This window comes from Melopsittacus undulatus, chromosome Z (genome assembly GCF_012275295.1).
Source record: "Melopsittacus undulatus isolate bMelUnd1 chromosome Z, bMelUnd1.mat.Z, whole genome shotgun sequence".
Classification (NCBI taxonomy): domain Eukaryota; kingdom Metazoa; phylum Chordata; class Aves; order Psittaciformes; family Psittaculidae; genus Melopsittacus; species Melopsittacus undulatus.
In genome coordinates, this window is record NC_047557.1 from 19,499,199 (window position 1) to 19,516,846 (window position 17,648).

The 17,648-nt window shown below is 40.5% G+C and overlaps 1 protein-coding gene across 1 annotated transcript in view; it reads left to right on the top strand.

The window, feature by feature from the left end:
* The first annotated feature begins 8,910 nt into the window (after positions 1-8,910).
* GPBP1 (GC-rich promoter binding protein 1) overlaps positions 8,911-17,648 on the top strand; it is a 33,945-nt gene continuing 25,207 nt past the window's right edge. The window contains exons 1-3 of the mRNA XM_034073170.1: positions 8,911-9,026; positions 9,780-10,822; positions 11,586-11,650. The gene's annotated coding sequence lies outside the window, so the exon portion shown is untranslated. The remainder of the gene's footprint in view (positions 9,027-9,779; positions 10,823-11,585; positions 11,651-17,648) is intronic.

Here is a 17,648-nt window from a genome sequence, read left to right on the forward strand (position 1 = left end):
ACTTAATAATTTCATTTGATGGGTCTGGAATGCCATTACATCACTAATATTCCTTAGAGTCTTTCAGTTTTGGTGCTCCCCACATACATGGAAACCCAGTTTCTCTCCCTTTTCCCTTGAAGCCTCAGCTCAGGTAAGATTCTGATGAACATGGAACATGTAACACATATGCAAGCCTTTTCATCTTTTCAACAAAATAGAACAGAAAGTGCAGCAGGAAGAATCACCAGTTCAATAAATATTTGCTACTATATACATTCTCTCAATAGGAATTCTTGCCAATTTGGATGCAAGCAGTTATTTCCTAACTTCTGAATAATTTACTACTTCAACTGTTCTTGTTCTTCAAGAATCTTTCAACTGTTTCATATGATCAAGTTTTTCAGTTGTGTGCAATTTTACAGAAAAATCTTCTGTTACTAGTTTGCTGCTTCATCTTTTACCAGGTTTAGATCAGATTTAGAATCGAGGAGTTTTATTATGATTCAGACCTCTCTGATAAAATAGTATGAACTTACAGCTCTACCACAGCAGGTCAGAGGGTGTGTTCCAGAGCTGTCATAGAAGCTGCAGCAAGAATTCTGAATTCTGGAAAAACTAGTGCTCAGAGCTGTGGACAGGGAAAAGAAAATAATAATACAAAATATTAAAACTTACTGGGTTCTAAATCATAACAGTAGAACAAAACAAGCATTTATTTTTCTTGTCTTTCCTTGGGGTTTTGCACTTGGAAATTGCAGCTGTACATAAAAGCTTACAAGTATTTGCAGATTCCAATATCGACAAAAAAAAAAAAAAATGAGGTGGCAAAAATCTGGCTCCTGAAGATTTGAAAATGGCTGATATGATCCTGTATCTGAGGAATGGATTATGACAGCAATATCTGCTGTGCAGTTATGTTCTATGCTATTACAACATGTTTTACCTCCTGCTGAGGATGGTGAAGTTATTGGGGCAAGCTCGTTTGATGGGGATGGAAAGGAATAAGATTGTGATTGCACAACCTCTTCCTCAGTTAACATTTTTTTTTCTCCAGAAAAGGGGCAGTGTTGCATGCTCTTAAAATGTAGCTTGGAAACCAAACTACCTTGTGCTTTTGTAGAGCCTGGTATGATGTTGGTATGAAGCTTCTACCAGAGCCCAGTGTTTTCATGGATGCACTTCTCCTTGCCTCACCTCCCTCAGCAGAAAGGCAAGACTGTTCTTTCCATTTTAAGGGGACTCAGAAGTAGAGGTGGCTGAGCAAAGTATGTATGTGCATATATACAATGAATTGAATAGTTACATCAATACAAATACAGTTTTCCATAGAAGCTGGGCATACAAGACTGTGGAGTTCTGTATTTCAGTGTGTCTTTTCTCTTGAACTGTGATCAAAAAGATTCGACAAAAATCTGATTAAACTGTTCTCTCCGAAGTAAGAGAGGAAGACATATTTTGTGCCTATATTTTGGGTATATTTTATCATCCAGGTTATTCTCAAGTTAAAAAAGAAGAAAAAGTTAGTTGATTTTTTTTAATTGGTTCTTTCAAAAGAACTGAAACTAATTAGAAAAGCAAAATCCAGTCTTTTTCTTTTTTTAAAAAACCAATAATGCAATGAAGCTGATAAGTTACAGATGAAGAGTTTTAAGGTAAGAGTGCAGCTCTAGAAGAAAATCTGTTGATCTGTAACATTTTTTCTCCTTTACCCTTTAAGAACAGTGTAATGTCTTTTCTGTTCTCCAGTCTTAGGTGTATGCTATCAGGGATGCATTCAACAGCTATTTGGTGATTGGAGAATATCATAACCGTGTTTGAAGTCTTGTCCTGTATCTGGGTGGTGTGAATGTTTTGATAATTTTTCACTTCAGTCCACGCTCTTCTAGCAAACCGGTTGCACAAAGCCCTAGAGTAATGGGTCTCAGATAGCCCTTCCTGTAGGCATAATGGGAAGAAGTAAAGCCTACTTGTTCAGGAAATGGAGCTGGTCTTAGATCCTTCAGCTGTATCTCTACTGGTAAAGTTAAGTATGCTGAGGAATGTTTCCTAGACATTGAAAACACCAAAAAGCACAAGGCTGCCCACATCTCTGCTAGCAAAACCTCTGCTTTCTTCAGTTCTGTGACAGATGGACCATCGAACACAGTAACTCCTGAAGGGTATGGAGCAGGCAAGCTGGTGTGAGAAGTGCATGAAGCATGTGGAGACCATCCTAATAGCCTGATGTGATGGATTACCATATGCCAGTGCTATTTAACTTACCAGAAAAGATAAAATCATAAAAATACGAGTCACCATCTCCTGCCAATCTATATTCTTTGAGCTTTGAGATGGGAGGATGGAAGGAAGCCCATCTCTGTATTAGGCATATAGAATCACAGAATCACAGAATCCCAAGGGTTGGAAGGAACCTCGAAAGATCTGCCATAGCAGGGTAACCGAGAATACATCACACAGGAACTTGTCCAGGCGGGCCTTGAATATCTCCAACATAGGAGACTCCACAACTTCCCTGGGCAACCTGTTCCAGTGCTCTGTCACTCTCACAGTAAAGAAGTTCTTCCTGATGTTAACGTGGAACCTCCTATGCTCCAGTTTACACCCATTGTCCCTTGTCCTATCACTGGATATCACTGAAAAAAGCCTAGCTCCATCATCCTGACACCCACCCTTTACATATTTGTAAACACTGATGAGGTCACCCCTCAGTCTCCTCCAAGCTAAAGAGACCCAGCTCCCTCAGCCTCTCCTCATAAGGGAGGTGTTCCACTCCCTTCATCATCTCTGTGGCTCTGTGCTGGACTCTTTCAAGCAATTCCCTGTCCTTCTTGAACTGAGGGGCCCAGAACTGGATGCAATATTCCAGATGCGGCCTCATCAAGGCCCCTCAAGTAGAGGGGGAGGAGAACCTCTCTTGCCCTACTAACCACAGCCTTTCTAATGCACCCTAGGATGCCATTTGCCTTCTTGGCCACAAGGGCACATTGCTGGCTCATGGTCATCGTCCTATCCACCAGGACCCCCAGGTCCCTTTCCCCTTCACTACTTTCCAGCAGGTCAACCCCCAGCTTGTACTGGTACCACTTACTACTCTTAATAACGTATCTTGCTTGTTGTGCAGATACTATGGTTTTGAGGATCATATTTGCAAAAGAGAATGGATATGCAAAAGAAGTTTTTAAATCCTTAGTGGTGTCTGTATCCCAGTACTTTAATTTTCATGAGTGCAAGTAACACAGCTTTCTGCAGTACTGACTGAATTACTGGCTAATGTAAGGAAGTTTGAATTTTTAAATAGTCCCGCTCATACCAAGTATGAGCTCTCATACCAAGTTTTCAAACAGAATAGTTTCCCATACTGCTTTTAGTATTCTGCTGTTTTTTAAAAAAAGAAAGTGTAATTTCTCCCTAGAGAACCTGGATAAAAAGTTCTAAGTGATTTACTTCTCATAATAATAATAATAATTTTATTAACATGCACACCAGCCTGTTTTTCTCTGAAGCTTATCAGCAGCTGCAGACTTACAGCAAGGAGGTGTTTTACCCAGACTTACAGGCAGATACAGCACATACATAATGACAGCACAGGCGATTATGTAAGAGATGGTGTAATATGAGCATAATAAATATTTTTAATTTCTGGAACATTTTTGTGGTTTCTTTCATGAATTTAAACAATTTCATTTGTATATAATCATAAACAGTTGTAAACAAAAGGTTTGATATTGTAGCAGGAATGTAGGCAGCCTGACTCTCCTGGCTGTGTTACTCCCTCAGTTAATTTTTACCAGGAGAAGCAGCTTTTCGATGAGCACTTCCCTCCAAACCATCCTTAATTGGAATCACTGTCTTTGTTTGCACTTATTGTCACTCAGTCTAAAGCACCAAGGGGCTTCTAGGTAGCTAGTGTATTTTTCAGATTGCCTTCCAGCCTCTTTTACACATTGCTGGCATTGCATGTACTGCCTTTCTCCCTTTTTCTAGACAATGCATCCTCTCACATCCCATGTGGCTTCTCTGTTTCCTGACTCATCCCCATGCAGCCCCTGCGCACCGCAGCTCCCTTGGGCATTTTGAAGATGTGGTCTGAGGAATGTTTCTTACCAGGGGCTCACCTTAGGCTGCACCCTGCAGCTCTTCTGGTTTTACCACTAAAGGGATGGGATAATGCTGGTGCGAACAGGACAAGCCCCATGCTCCCTGAGGAGCTCAGCTCTCCCAGAAAGGGCTGCTTGCTTAGAGAAAGAGGCTTTCTGATTGTCTTCATGCTGAAATGTGACTTCATTTTAATATAACTGAAACCAACTGTTAGCTATGTATAGAAAAACAAATGACCAAGTACCTCCTCTGTATGTCTTACTGTTGGGAAATGAAGAGTGTTGGAGTTTATAATCAATGGGTACGTGTGTGATTAAATTGTAAGCAATTAAACACATGATGAGAGACAATTTCTCCTACGTATAGTATCACACCTCACTAATTGTCATTTTATAGCATTGACAGATATGTCACATTGTATGAAGGAAAAAAACATCAAGCTTTTTGGTGTCTCTCAAAATATTTTAAGCATATACAAAGTAGCCAGCATAATCAGCAAAATATTTCCAGGAAATCTGCCTTTTTTCTAGTGAAGAAATGCTATTAGCCATTTTGGCAAAGTTACTATAGTGTAATAGTATATCATTGTTTTGGAAGGACTGAAAAGGAATTTTTCTTAAAAAGGAAGCCCTATACTTGTGTTTTGAAGGTGTTTTGTCTATTTCTTTTGAGCCAAGTTAAAATAACTAGGAAGTTTACAGAAAGTATCATCATTGCCTTTCAAAAAGTTCACGAAGATATGCAAGCATTTATATATGACTCTGCAGACTGTGAAAGCTAACACACAGAAAAGTAAAAAACAAAACAAAATGAAACACACACCCCCCCCCAAACTGGGCCAAAGGCTAATGCAGGATCTCTGGCAGAAGTGAAAATCGAAACAAGACAATGCTGATTTGAAGCTATTGCATCATCTTTGCAGATTAAAGTTTGTATTTCAAGGATTTCGAATTTATTTTCCACAAATACCAGGAGTTGCTATTAGCAACATACAAAAATGCCACTATGTGAGAGTATCACTTTTGTTGGGTAGGTGTCTGTATAGAGGGACATTTCCAGTTCCATTGTGAACATGCAGCTGAAGGACATGTAAAACTTCGGAATAAGGACTGTTTATTAGAACTGTTTGTACTGAAGAACTCTCACTGAGTTTGGGATCTGGCTGTACAAATACTTCTCTGTTGAGAGGAGCATGTATTAGAACTGGGGTTTTATTATTAAGTTAGCATTTTCTTCCTACTTTTTAAATACAGGGCTCACTTTATCAGAAGCTTTCTGGATCAAATCTGTATTAATCAGATTTTAAATTCGTTACATAAAAAATTTTATTTTGGCCTTCTGCCTGAATCTTTGGTTCAACTGGTTCATTTGTCACACTGGGATTTTAGTACAAGGTCAAGTGTTTTGTACATCCTCGTGAGTGACATGAAAATGTGTAGTAGTAAGTAATTAAGTATGTACCCATACTTTCTTAATATTTGCTCAATTAACAATCTGAGCATGTAACACACTTGGGTGTCTTGTATCCTATTCCTAGAGCAACTAGAAGTCATCATATTTCAAGTGCCTGACAAATACATTTTTAACTTTTGGTCTTGTACTTCATCCTATCATCCAAGCTTGTACAGTAAATGAGTTAATGTTAAATTCATTACACATTTTTCATACTAAAATGAGTTCTAAAACTTGTATTTAAATATGGATGGTGAGTATCCAATGGGAGGTGAAATGTTTCTGGTTGCATGTCTTATATCTCAGCATTTTCCACACATTTTTGTTTTGTTGCATTCATTCAATGTTTCATATGCTGATGTAGACAGTTTCTGAATAGGGAATGAGCTCTCTCCTGCTGGATTTTAGCCCATAGTCTGCTCTGCACCAAACAGAACTTTAAATTACATATAGTATTAAATTACATATAGTATTAAATATTAAAAATACTAAATTTGGATGAAAGTGCTAAATGTGTTTTGCTTTTCTCTTCATCAAACTACACAAACACTCAAAACAAGTAATTTTTATCTTGTTCTTAAAATATCAACTGTTGTCTAAACTCCAGTTGAGTTACCCTTTGCTTACATCATGATTCATTGAAAAGACTGCTAAAAACATGTGCGAACATCTGTGGCAAAAATCTTGGCCTACTTTTCCAAGTATGCCTAACAAAAGAGAACTGTTCATATCGATATACCTTCCTCCCAGATACTAACATCCAGTGTAAATGTCACTGAATCATAGAAAGGTTTTGGTTGGAATGGACCTTAGAGATTATCTAGTTCCAACCCTGTGCCATGGGCAGGGACACCTTCAACTAGCCCAGGTTGCTTAAAGCTCTGTCCAACCTGGCCTTGAACACTGCCAGTGATGGGGCAGCCACAGGTTCTCTGTGCAACCTCTTCCAGTGCTCCAGCACCCTCAGAGAGGAGTATTTTCCTAATGGCTAATCTAAATCTCCCCTCTGTCATCTTAAGCAGTTCACCCTTGTCCTGTCACTACACACCCTTGTAAAAACTTCATTGTAATCTCCTATAGCATTTTTCCAGAACAGACAGGTTCTGCTAGGCCTAACTAGTTTCAGAAACTGTTTCTGTTAAGTATCAACCACTTTAATGCTCTCACTCTCTTCTGTGCTCCATATACTTCAGAAGATCCAGGTACAGTTGGGTTCAAAAGAACAAATATGGTTTACAACCAAAAAGTGCTGTGAATACTGTTTTGCAAAATTACAATTCTGACAATCTTTTTATGTCTTCTTCATAACAGATAGGGACTATGCTCATCATGGAATGGAATTACATAGTTTTATCAGTGTAGTTCAATTATTCCACACATAAGCAAAACAATGCGGTATCTGTAGAAGCACTGTTTTGCTGGTATAAACTTGGTGTCTATCAGAACCAGCTGGTATAGTTAGGCCATGCATGGCAGGAATCCCTTCACAAACAAAATTCACATTCCAGCAGGCTTGCAAATTAATTCGTTTAAGCAAATGCTTGCATGCTAATAATGTCTTGTTGACTTTGATGGAACTGCTTAAGTGCTTGTGACATGTAAACTAAAGTGTGTTACAAGAAAGCTCTTGATTTTAATTCAGTGTGAGGTTTGCCACTGATCTTAGTAAGCCAAGCACATCACCTCAGCTATCTGCTGAATCAAACTCTTGCTTTTCATGAAGTGGAAATGGCAGTATACCTTCTTTTATGAAACAATTAGAGATAAAAATCAAACCTGTTTCCCATTACTACTTTAAAGTAATTACCCCAATGACTATCACAGCTTTTCCTGTGGTTACTAAAATTGGTTAGTAACCAAGTAAAATTGGTTAGATGTGGTTATTGTCAACAGAAAGAAATAGAAGGACCTTGCATGAAGCAACACAAACAAAACTCATTAGGAGGACTGATGTTAAATTGACAATCTACTGCTACTTACTGTGTTTCTCTTTTGATACCCATGGTATATAATAGACTGCAAAGCCAGAAAATGCTTAAAATACCTGAGCAATGTGAATTGAAAGGTCATTTCAGATCATTAATACAGCCTTAAATGTATGTTGTCAAGGTGGCGTGGAGATGCTTTATTGACTCTTTGTTTTCATGTTGCTTCAGGTTCACCTCTCACCTTGTTTTCCTAGAAACCATTGCCCATCCTATTTTGTGATTATACATGTTGCCTTGGGATTTGTATATGACCTGTTTGTTCAAGCTTTCTTGGTATTACATACACCTGAATCACACAGCGTAAAGCATTGTGGAGCCCTGAGATGTTTTTGGTAGCATTTCCTGATTGAACAAATACTTTAGCTTCTAGCTACTACTTCAGCACACATCTGATATGGGTTCTAAATTACTATTTTGAAAGATATTTTAATAATGAAACCTGAAAGTGTGGGAACTTTGGCACTGTGGTCCTGGTGACTGTATATGGACGCATCAGACTTGGCTCCTTGGCAATACTGTGATGGGAACCTACAAGAACACTGCTGCTGTTAGGAACTGGAACTGGGGTTGACTACTCAAAGAGTTGGGCTTATGGCAAATGTGACAACAGCAGCTTCAGAGCTTCTGACAGCTTTTTAAAGATTAAACTCGTGCATTTTCTACTTTTTTTTGTTTTTGGTAATTTTTATAGTAAACGTTGCTTTCTTGTAATTTTATCAGCTACAAAAGTGGGTTATTTTTACAGCATATATATATATATGCCCATTAAATGCATTAAAAATGCCTTTAAAAAATCCATGCTCAAATGCAGGCTCTAGAAACACTTTCCAGTACCCTTTCTAATGATGCTTAAGCACGATTTCATGTATTTTTCTTCTGATTGCAAAATAACCTGTCCCGCATTGGAAACGGGATTTAAAAATCGAAAACGCCCAAAACGTGAATTCACTTATTTCCCAGTCGGCAGAACTCCATCCTATTTCTTCCAAAAAAAGGAGCGCGCCAGAACACTGCACGCTCGGTTCAGCGCTTTCCCCTTTTACGCTTGCAAACCGAAGCCATTCTTTCTGGCTGCGTGAAGATGCCCGCTTTCTGTCCTTCGATCTAACTGCGCTTTCTGACGTTCTCCCCCCCGTCCCCGCTACGCCTCCCAGTCGCGCTCGGCTCGGTCGAGGCTCGGGAGGACGTGGAACCCGGCTCCGTCCGCCGCCTCCGGCACAGCGGGACTGCCGCCAACACCTCGCCTCAGTCGGGTGCGCAGCTACATGGTTAATTACGGCGGCGGCAGCGCCGGGGACTCCCGCGGGCGGGGCGCGCTTGGGGGATTCCCAGCCTCCTGCGGAACGTTCGGGATCGTTCCGTGACGTCACGGCGGGGGGCTCCCGGCGGCGGGGCGGGGTCGCGGCCAGCAGGCCCCGCCCCAGGGTCGTGCGGAGGCTCTCGCGAGGGCTGCGCGCGCGGAGCACTGCGGCTCGGAGCGGCGCCATTTTAAGAGCGAGGCGAGCGGTGTGTGTGCGAGTGTGCAGGAGTGTGTATGGGTGTGCGCGCCCCTCTGTTCTCCCCCTCCCCCGGTTCTCCGGGTGCGACCGCCGCTAGGCCCGGGGCACCTCCGCCCTCCCCGGGGGGACCCTGGTGGCGCCGAGCAGAGGGCGGCTGGGCGGGCACTGGCAGTGCCGTGCGGCGCGCCCGTCCCATCCCGTCCCTTGCCCTGCCGCGCGGACAGGCCCGCCCCCGGGGCCCTGGTGGGGCAGGGTCAGCGGCAGCTCGGCCCGGGGAGCCCTGCTCACCCCTGCCCCATGCCCGTCGCGGCCCCGCCGCGGGGAGGCCGGGGTAGCGGCGGAGCAGAGGGTCTGCCCGCGCACTGAGGAGGCGGGCCCTCCCGGGGCTTCCCCAACGGCTCCCGCCGCTCCCCGGGCGAGTTGGGTGCTTCTGCTCAGTGTCCCTGGCCCAGGTCAGCGCCTCGCTCTCGGCTGCGATGTGTGGAGATGTTCATCCTTCCAATAAAATGAGAAATGCCCTTTCCCCCGCGTCCCCTCTTGTCGTTCCTGTTTCCTCCCCTTCTCTAGGGAGTTGGAGGCGGCGTTCCCCATAATCATGATTGTTCCGTTCTCCGGGATGAATGAAGGTTTTAACCGAGGCAGCTGTACCCTCGTTCGGCCCCCTGGTTGCGTGTGTTTGCTTTGCTAGACTCGGGAGTCTGCGTGTGTAACACCAGGTTTCAGAAGGAAAAGCTGATTGTTCTGGTTCTTTTTACCGTAGGCAGTTCGGATTACAGCTAGAGTCCTGGATTTTCGCAGCCTTTTGCTTCAGCTGCTAGGGAGGAAAAGCGGTGGAAACTGATTTGCTGCAGTTGCGTCCTGTGAAAGGGGAGGAATACCGAACACTGCCCTGGGATAATTTGTCCAAGTGCTTCGTCCTGCAAAGGCTTCTGAAACAATCACCAGGCATCTGGGAAGCGAATTGGAAGTTGTCTTTGAGGTTTTTCTTTCTGGCAGTGCTGAGCACTTCACCCATGGACACTGTTGTCCACATGGCATGGATATATACCTAACCTCACTACGTTCTCAGTATTCCAGCTGCCAAAATAAAGTGCTTGCTTTCTTTTAAATACTTACTTCCTCTGGGCAGTATTCTGTCTGAGTCACAGGTATAACCAGTTTTGGTAACTCGTTCCATATTAAATGCAGCCTGAGCCACCGTGCTGAGAAGTTTCATGGCAGATACTTTTCTCCCTACCTTATTTTTCAGATTTTCTGACATAGCTTTCTGTCGTTTTATAATGAGACCTGTTTTCTAAATGAAGACTCTAATAGACGCTTGTTTATCATTTTTTCTTTTATATTTTATTTAGTATTTTTGTTGAAAAATGTTGTTGCCAATAAGCAATATGGAGGTATCCAGATAGCTCTTGCTTACAAATGCCTGTTATGTGAAGCTAGGGAGTGTTCCACAGTTCAGATGTGAAATCTGGATTTTCAGCTTCACAGGCTGTGATGTAAAAAGTGTATTTATTTCACCTGGAGCTGATGCTTCTTATAGTGATATGTACCTGGAATAGATGAGAGAAGAAGCTGCCAGAGGAGAAAAAAAAGCTTTTTAAAACAGAATTGGCAAATTTTGGAAATAGCCTTACAGAATCTGTAAACGAGAAGGATGGGTAGCTGATTTCTGTGAGGTCAAATATATGTCAAACAGCTACGAATGTAGTATCAACAAGAACTGGGGATATTATCTGAAGGAAAACAAACTGGAAAAATACAAATCACGCAGTGCTAACACCTTGTGTGGTCCTCTTGGATTAGGTAAGTGGTGTGGTGGTCATAAATGAGTTTACACTTGAATAAACATCAGTAGGATGGTTAAACCCGTAACTTTTACTGCCTCCAGCTTGTTGGATTTTTTTAGAATGTTGAAGTGAACTTCCAGAATCTAAGTTTTACTTGCTGGTTTTAATAATTGACAGAGTAATTATGTAATAATTTCATAAACACAGGTACAGGGAGAAATGTGTGGGTAGGAGTGTGACTTTTCTGGGAGATTGAAAAATCAGGTACATCAAGACTGTATCCATAGGTAACAACCTTCATGTTAATATTGTGATCTCAGAAATGAGCTATTACACTTATTGAACAAGTCTGCTGGATGCTTGTGCATCTCAGACTTTCCATTTGTATTAGACATTTTTACAGCATGACGGTAGTAATGTACGTTTCGTTTCTCCCCTTTTCTGTACTTTGTCACCTATGGAAGCCAGGTATTGTTTGCTAAAAATTAGTTTACTGCCTATGCAAACTATTTTTTTAATGTGTTGATACTTTAAGATTAGATCCAGAGTAATTTCGTATTCTGTAATGGGAGTAAATGAGTCTGGTCTGCAGGTATAATACTACGAAAAATCTCTACCTTTTTGGAAGGATTCAAAACAAAATCTAATGAAATAACTAATCTTGCATGCTATTTTTATATGTATTGCTGTTCCCTTCCTCCCATAGTGGTTAAATGTTTCTGAAGATAGATACAGTTTAAATGTTGAAATTAATATGTTCACTTTTTTTTTCCTTGTAGATTTGTATTCAGCTGAACTGCTGCCTCAAAGAAAATTAAGATGGACAGAACAACGTAATTCAAAAGTTAGTGTTGATTTCATGCAAGTTCTTTTCAGCTTACCCCACCTTGGTTATTCATAAAGCTTTAAATAATTTAAGCATTATTGGATAAACTTTTAAACTATCTGGTGAAGGTGACAGTTTTCTATAGTTTCCACCTCTTTAAATTTTTTTTCAAAGCTTCTGCAATACTGAAGTATTAGTAGTAGTGAGCTGACATAAACAAAAATGTTCTTCTCTAAGGACAGTGCAGAGGTACTTGGAAAGATGGCACATGTCCAGGCCTCATAGAAAAAGTAAAGTTTTAGGTGCTTGTGTGTAGCTGTATCTAAAGATTACTGAAATGTTTCATCCCCTGTAATTTGTTATTTTGACCACAGATGAAAGATTTTCATATAAGCTAGTTTTACAAATTTTGAGGCTCACTGGAGTATTGCTGTCTGTGTGATGTCTTGTCAGCATCAAAAAGTTGATGCAGCTTCAGTATTTTGCTTTCTTTGGGTGGCTTTACTGTTAGTTAACTTCTATTTCAGTTTTGTTGTTTTGAAAACATGGAAAGTGTGGAATGTGAAGAGGAGGTGGTTTCTGTACTCTCTTCTGTCTGTGGCTTGTGGCTCTTCTGTATTGAGTTCAGTGTGGCTGGGGGTTGACAGAATGAACTGAGCTACATGTGAAGGAAGGAAACCAACAGAGAAGAATGTTAGCTGGGTTAATCTGTGCTTTGTTTGGAAGCATTTGGTAAATGGAAAGAGTTCAGTAAGTGGCCCTTTCTCTTTTTTTTGTCTATTGTATAGTCACAAATGATAGTAATACAAGTACTTGCTTCTTAACTCGCAAAGTGATGTCTCATTTTTCAAGCTATTGACTTTCAGTGTGTGAGATTCTTTTACTTCTTCAGGAGAGGCTCTCACTAAAATTAAGGAGCTGCATCCTCCACTTTCAAGTTTGAGTGACATCTCTATCTGGACTCTTTCCTTTCTGGATATTGGGAAGAGTTTGCACTTTTAGCTTCATAAATTTGTCTTTACATCTGTGTTTGCTGGTAGGATAATTTTTTTCTTTTCACCATGTTTGCATCTTGGGAAGTCCAGTTGTTCTTGCGTGCCTATTCATTCATGTTTTTCAGCTGTGTCCTTGTACCCTAAGCAAAATTCATACTTGGGTGAGTCCCTCTGAGGAGAAGATGCCTTACATGCTGGGCCATTTTAATTCTTTCTTTAGGTTTTTATTTGTATAGTGATGACAGTTTGTTAAGTGGTTTGCAGACAACTATGAAGATAAGGTCCTTGTCCCCAAGAGCTTATGCTTTAAGCCTTGTTGTAAACATAGCTTTTGTACTGGAATAACTGTCAGCAGCTTCACTCTTTACTGATGAGTTTATTTTGATAGAAGCCTAAAAAGGGTACATTTGTATTGAGAAGTTCTTTTGAGTGCTGTAGGCTGCTCTGCTGCATGAAAAATCTGTTGGTGGAAGCTTTTAAGAGTAAGCAGAGTTTACACTTACAGCAAAGCTAAAGTGGAATTACATGGGTAAAATGATACATGGAGATCATGTAGATATTTAGGTTTGTTAGTGCTTCACAAGTTAATATATTTTAGGCTCCTTTTTTTTTTCTCTGTTCTAGTGAGATTCTTCTGATTAAAATATGTGGATAAAGCAATGTGACAGTGGGAGTTCATCAGTAAGTTTTGAGGAAGTAGCTTTTATTTATTTTTTAGTAGTAGGAGTAGCTTGTCACTTGCAAGGAGAACTACTCGCAGACCTTGTTATAAATGAGCTTGAACGAGACTTTGCATGCTTTTTTGTTTGGGTTTTTGTTACTGTGTATATTTCAGCAGTGGTATTACACAGAAACTGATGATGATGTCCTGTGTGGTGCTAACAGCTCTTCCACAATTACCTCCTTTCCTGTTTTACATAAACATAGTCAGGGAAACAGCTGAAATAGAGTTTTTCTGGTTTCTGCATTCAGGATATGTCAAACCTGCTACTTTTTTCCACTACTTTTTCTTCAGATCCTTGTGAAGACTCCAAAGTGCAGAAGAAGAATTCCTGGTGAATTTGTTATGTGATGTATGCTGAATGGGGTGGTGGTGGTATTGCACCAACACATCAGGTTTTTTGGACTTTGAACCTTGTGAGCAGTAAGCTATTAGCCTTTACCTAGTTTTCTGCTAAATGGTGCTGCAAGTGTGTAGGATTTCAAGCAGAAGGAACCTGGTTGTAGTTTACCTTCAGTATGAAGTCTCTGTGTTACGAAATACATTTTATATTTAAATTTGCATTTTGGTATAGTGCAAGAAGAGGGGAAAAAAAAGCAACTTGTAGAAGTGATGATTAAGTTATTTGAAGCACTCTCATTTTTGGCTGTTTCTAAAACATTTCATAAAAGGTGTTTTGATTGTTGTTGTCATTGTCCTGAACTTGGTATACATCACTGTGATATTAATACATGCTTCACAAAGTGATGTAAACCCTGTTGCTTGTGAACCATATCTGTATACAGAAAGGAGATTATATGGTAAAGAACAGTGCTTGGGATTTTTAGAACAGTGTCTCCCTAGGTCCATTGGCATTCTAGATTCTTATGCAAAACAAAGCATGGTTCTGTTTATTTGTCTTGCATAAGGAGCTTGATCACTAAGTAGAAAGGACGGTGTGTTTTTTTTTGTTTGTTTTTTGCTAAGGCACTGTAAAGCTAGGTTTTAGGGCTGTGGCTGTACTGGATGTCCTGGGCTCAGCAGTAGCAATCATTTTTTCTCCTTCTTGGTAGCTGGTGCAGTGCTGTGTTTTGACTTTCGGGCTGAGAACGGTTGCTGGTAGCAAGTATGTTTTGAGTTACTGCCCAAATGTTTGGTTTGTTCAAGGCCTTTTCTGAGCCTCATGCTCTGCCAGGGAGGAGGGGAGGCCGGGAGGAAGGAGAGACAGGACACCTGACCCAGGCTAGCCAAAGAGGTATTCCGTACCATAGCACGTCATGCCCAGGATGTAACCGGGAGAGACCCGGAAGGGCTGGAGCTCTGGAGGGATGGAAGAGGTATGAGTTGGTCCTCGGTCAGGCAGGGTGGGGTGAGTTATGGGTTGGTGGCTGGTGGGATGTTGTATTCTCTTCACTTGTTATTTGCTTTATCATCATTATTTGTAGTAGTAGTAGCAGAAGTGATTGATGTTATGCCTTAGTTATTAAGCCGTTCTTATCTCAACCCGTGGGGGCTACATTCTTAGGATTCTCCTTCCTAACTCTCCGGGAGTTAGGGGAGCAAGGGGGGGAGTGAGTGAATGAGCTCTGCGGACTTGGTTTAAACCACGACACTGGAGAACGTGTTTGCTTTAAGTGGTTAAAAAATGGACTGTTACAGTCTGACTCCATACAGTCCTCATACCTGGATGTTTCATAAGACTGTTGGAAGTGTTCAGGTTTGGGAGAGGACTTTGCTCCTTCCTCAGTGTTCTGCAGGAAGCCCTGGCTCTCATATTTCATTTTAAAAGATGGGGCAAGAGGGTAAATTAAACAAAAAAAAATCTGTGGATATTTTATTTTGTTTTTCCGTATTGTCCAGTGCTAGAATACTTATGAGAACAGTTCTGTATTGGATGGTGAGGACAGTGAGATTAAAACTGGAGATTTTACTTCCTCTGCAGTAGCAGTGTTGAAAAAGAAGAGGCTTTGCTGAATTGTCAAGAACTGTTTAGTATTTGTTGAATCAGTGGGAGAAAAGACCTTTAAAGGTTCAGCTCCCTTTCTTTCTATTGGAGATGTAAGTCTGACAATAAATTTCAGAGAATCAAGGAACTTGAGAGAGTTACTGTAACTGGACTTTGTGTATAAATTATGTGTCTATAAACAGTCTTCTGCACTGAAATGTTGTGGTGAGTGTGGCATGCACACTTTCCCTTCGAAGTGTTAAAAGATTGGTTGTAAATATTGATGCTTATTCTGTTGTTGTGGCTATACATTTACATAGAAAAGAAAGGAAATAATCAGTTGAAGTAGTTGTCATTCTTTTGCATTGATACATGATCAGTGGCAATGCTTCCATTTTTACAAGCTTAGTAAAGCTTGTGTTAGGTTTTGAATATTAATTCCTGTTTTATCAACATGAAAAGTTTGGATAGCAGGAAAACTTGGACTTAGCTTATTTTGCTTTGTTCAAATTCAATGAATCTCAGTTAAGGGTTAGGGTTAGTTAAGGAAAATCTCTAATCTTTAAAAGGGTAATGAAAATTGAGATTTATAGGGTTTAAACAGAAATAGTTTAAAGCTTACATTTAACAACTTCAGATTAGTGCTGCTCTTGACTATGGGTAACAGAGAAGGATCTGTTATCACAACTTTTTTTCTTTTTTTTTTCTCTTGAAGTGATTAGTGGCAGAAAGAAAAATTTTTGATGGACTGGATTATTTTAAAGGCCTGTTAAGTTTGAGAAAAGCCCTCAACATTTCTGTTTATGAAGAAGAGAGACTGTGAAGTCTAGTGGTTTTAGTTCTGGTGACTTGCAATCTTCTTTTATAGAATCATAGAACGGTTTGGGTTAGAAAGCACTTTAAATTAATGTAGTTCCAACCTCCTGCCATAGGTGGCGACACCTCACACTAAGCCATGTGCCCAAGGCTCTGTCCAGCCTGGCCTTGAACACTGCCAGGGATGGAGTATTTACCATTTCTTTGGACAACCTGTTGCAGTGTCTCACCACCCATAGTAAAGAACTTCCTTATACCTAACATGAACTTCCCGTTTAAGTTTAAACTCATTACCGCTTGTCCTATCACTACAATCCCTGATGAAGAGTCCCTCTCCAGTGTCCTTGTAGGCCCCCTTTCTGATGTTGGAAGGCAGCTCTGAGGACTCCACTCAGCCTTTGCCCCATTTATAAATATTACACTAAAACTTACGTGACAAGGAGAAGGTAGGTTGTCAAATAAGTGTGTAACTGGAGTCAAGGTTCCCACGAGTATTTTGTGGTGTGCTGCACTTATGACAGTAATAATCTGTGAGACATTAGGTAAAAGATCGTGGGTATGTGCCGCTTAGATACGCACACATGCTAATAGACTTTCCTGAAAATTATGAATGTGCATATATCCATGTGCTTTTAACATCCGGTTTGTGGGTTTCTCTATGCAAATCAATAGACTGAATTTCTAAACTGGTCTTCAGGGAGCATCAAGAAGTTTGAATCTGTATCTTACTTCTAACTTTAGGAATTTGTGGCTTGAAGCTTTTTTTCCCTGTTAATAATTCTGCAGTTCCACTCTCAAGCTTCAGGTATTCCTAGCTGTTGCATATTACCTTTTATTTTAATCGCTTTCTGACAACCTCTTAATTACCCAGAGGCACAGAAACTACTTCCTGAAAAATAATGTAGGCTATCGGGAGAGCATGAGAAGTACAGACATTGAAAATGCAGAGCTATTTTTCCTTGTCTGGTGTAATGGGTTCAGCTGTTCTTGTTCCTCCCCGTCTTCCCCCAGTTTTAGCATTTATTTTTTTTCTCCCCCCCTCTATAAAATTTTGGTCAGCTCCACTTAAATTTGATATATTTCTTAGTTTGTTAAATTCATAAGGTAGCCAAAAGCATATAATCTGTTAATAAATTAAGTTTTTAGATTGTAGGTGTTTTGCCTATTTTACTGTTATACTGACCAGCTTTTTTCTTACTGTAGTGATGTCACCATTTTTATCTGTTTCTTCATGCTAGGACGTTATGAAAAAGCAAAATTATTTTTATTATTCTGGTACTTCAGACAAATAGTGCTACCGAAGGTATCTTGCCAACAGTAGTGAAACCTGTCTTCAATATTGAAGACATCTTTCTAGGCTAGGGAAGTACTTTAATTTTGTACACTTGGAAGAAACCTCGGAAGTTGGATCTCTTCAATACCAGTGGGACTGTCTTTCCCCTGGCAGCTAAATACTGGTTAGACGAGTTAAGCAACATGCCCTTAAAATTGGGTGGGGATGATCTCTGATCTCACGTCCTTGTCATCTTAAAGTTCTGCTGTGCTTTTTTCTCCACCCTC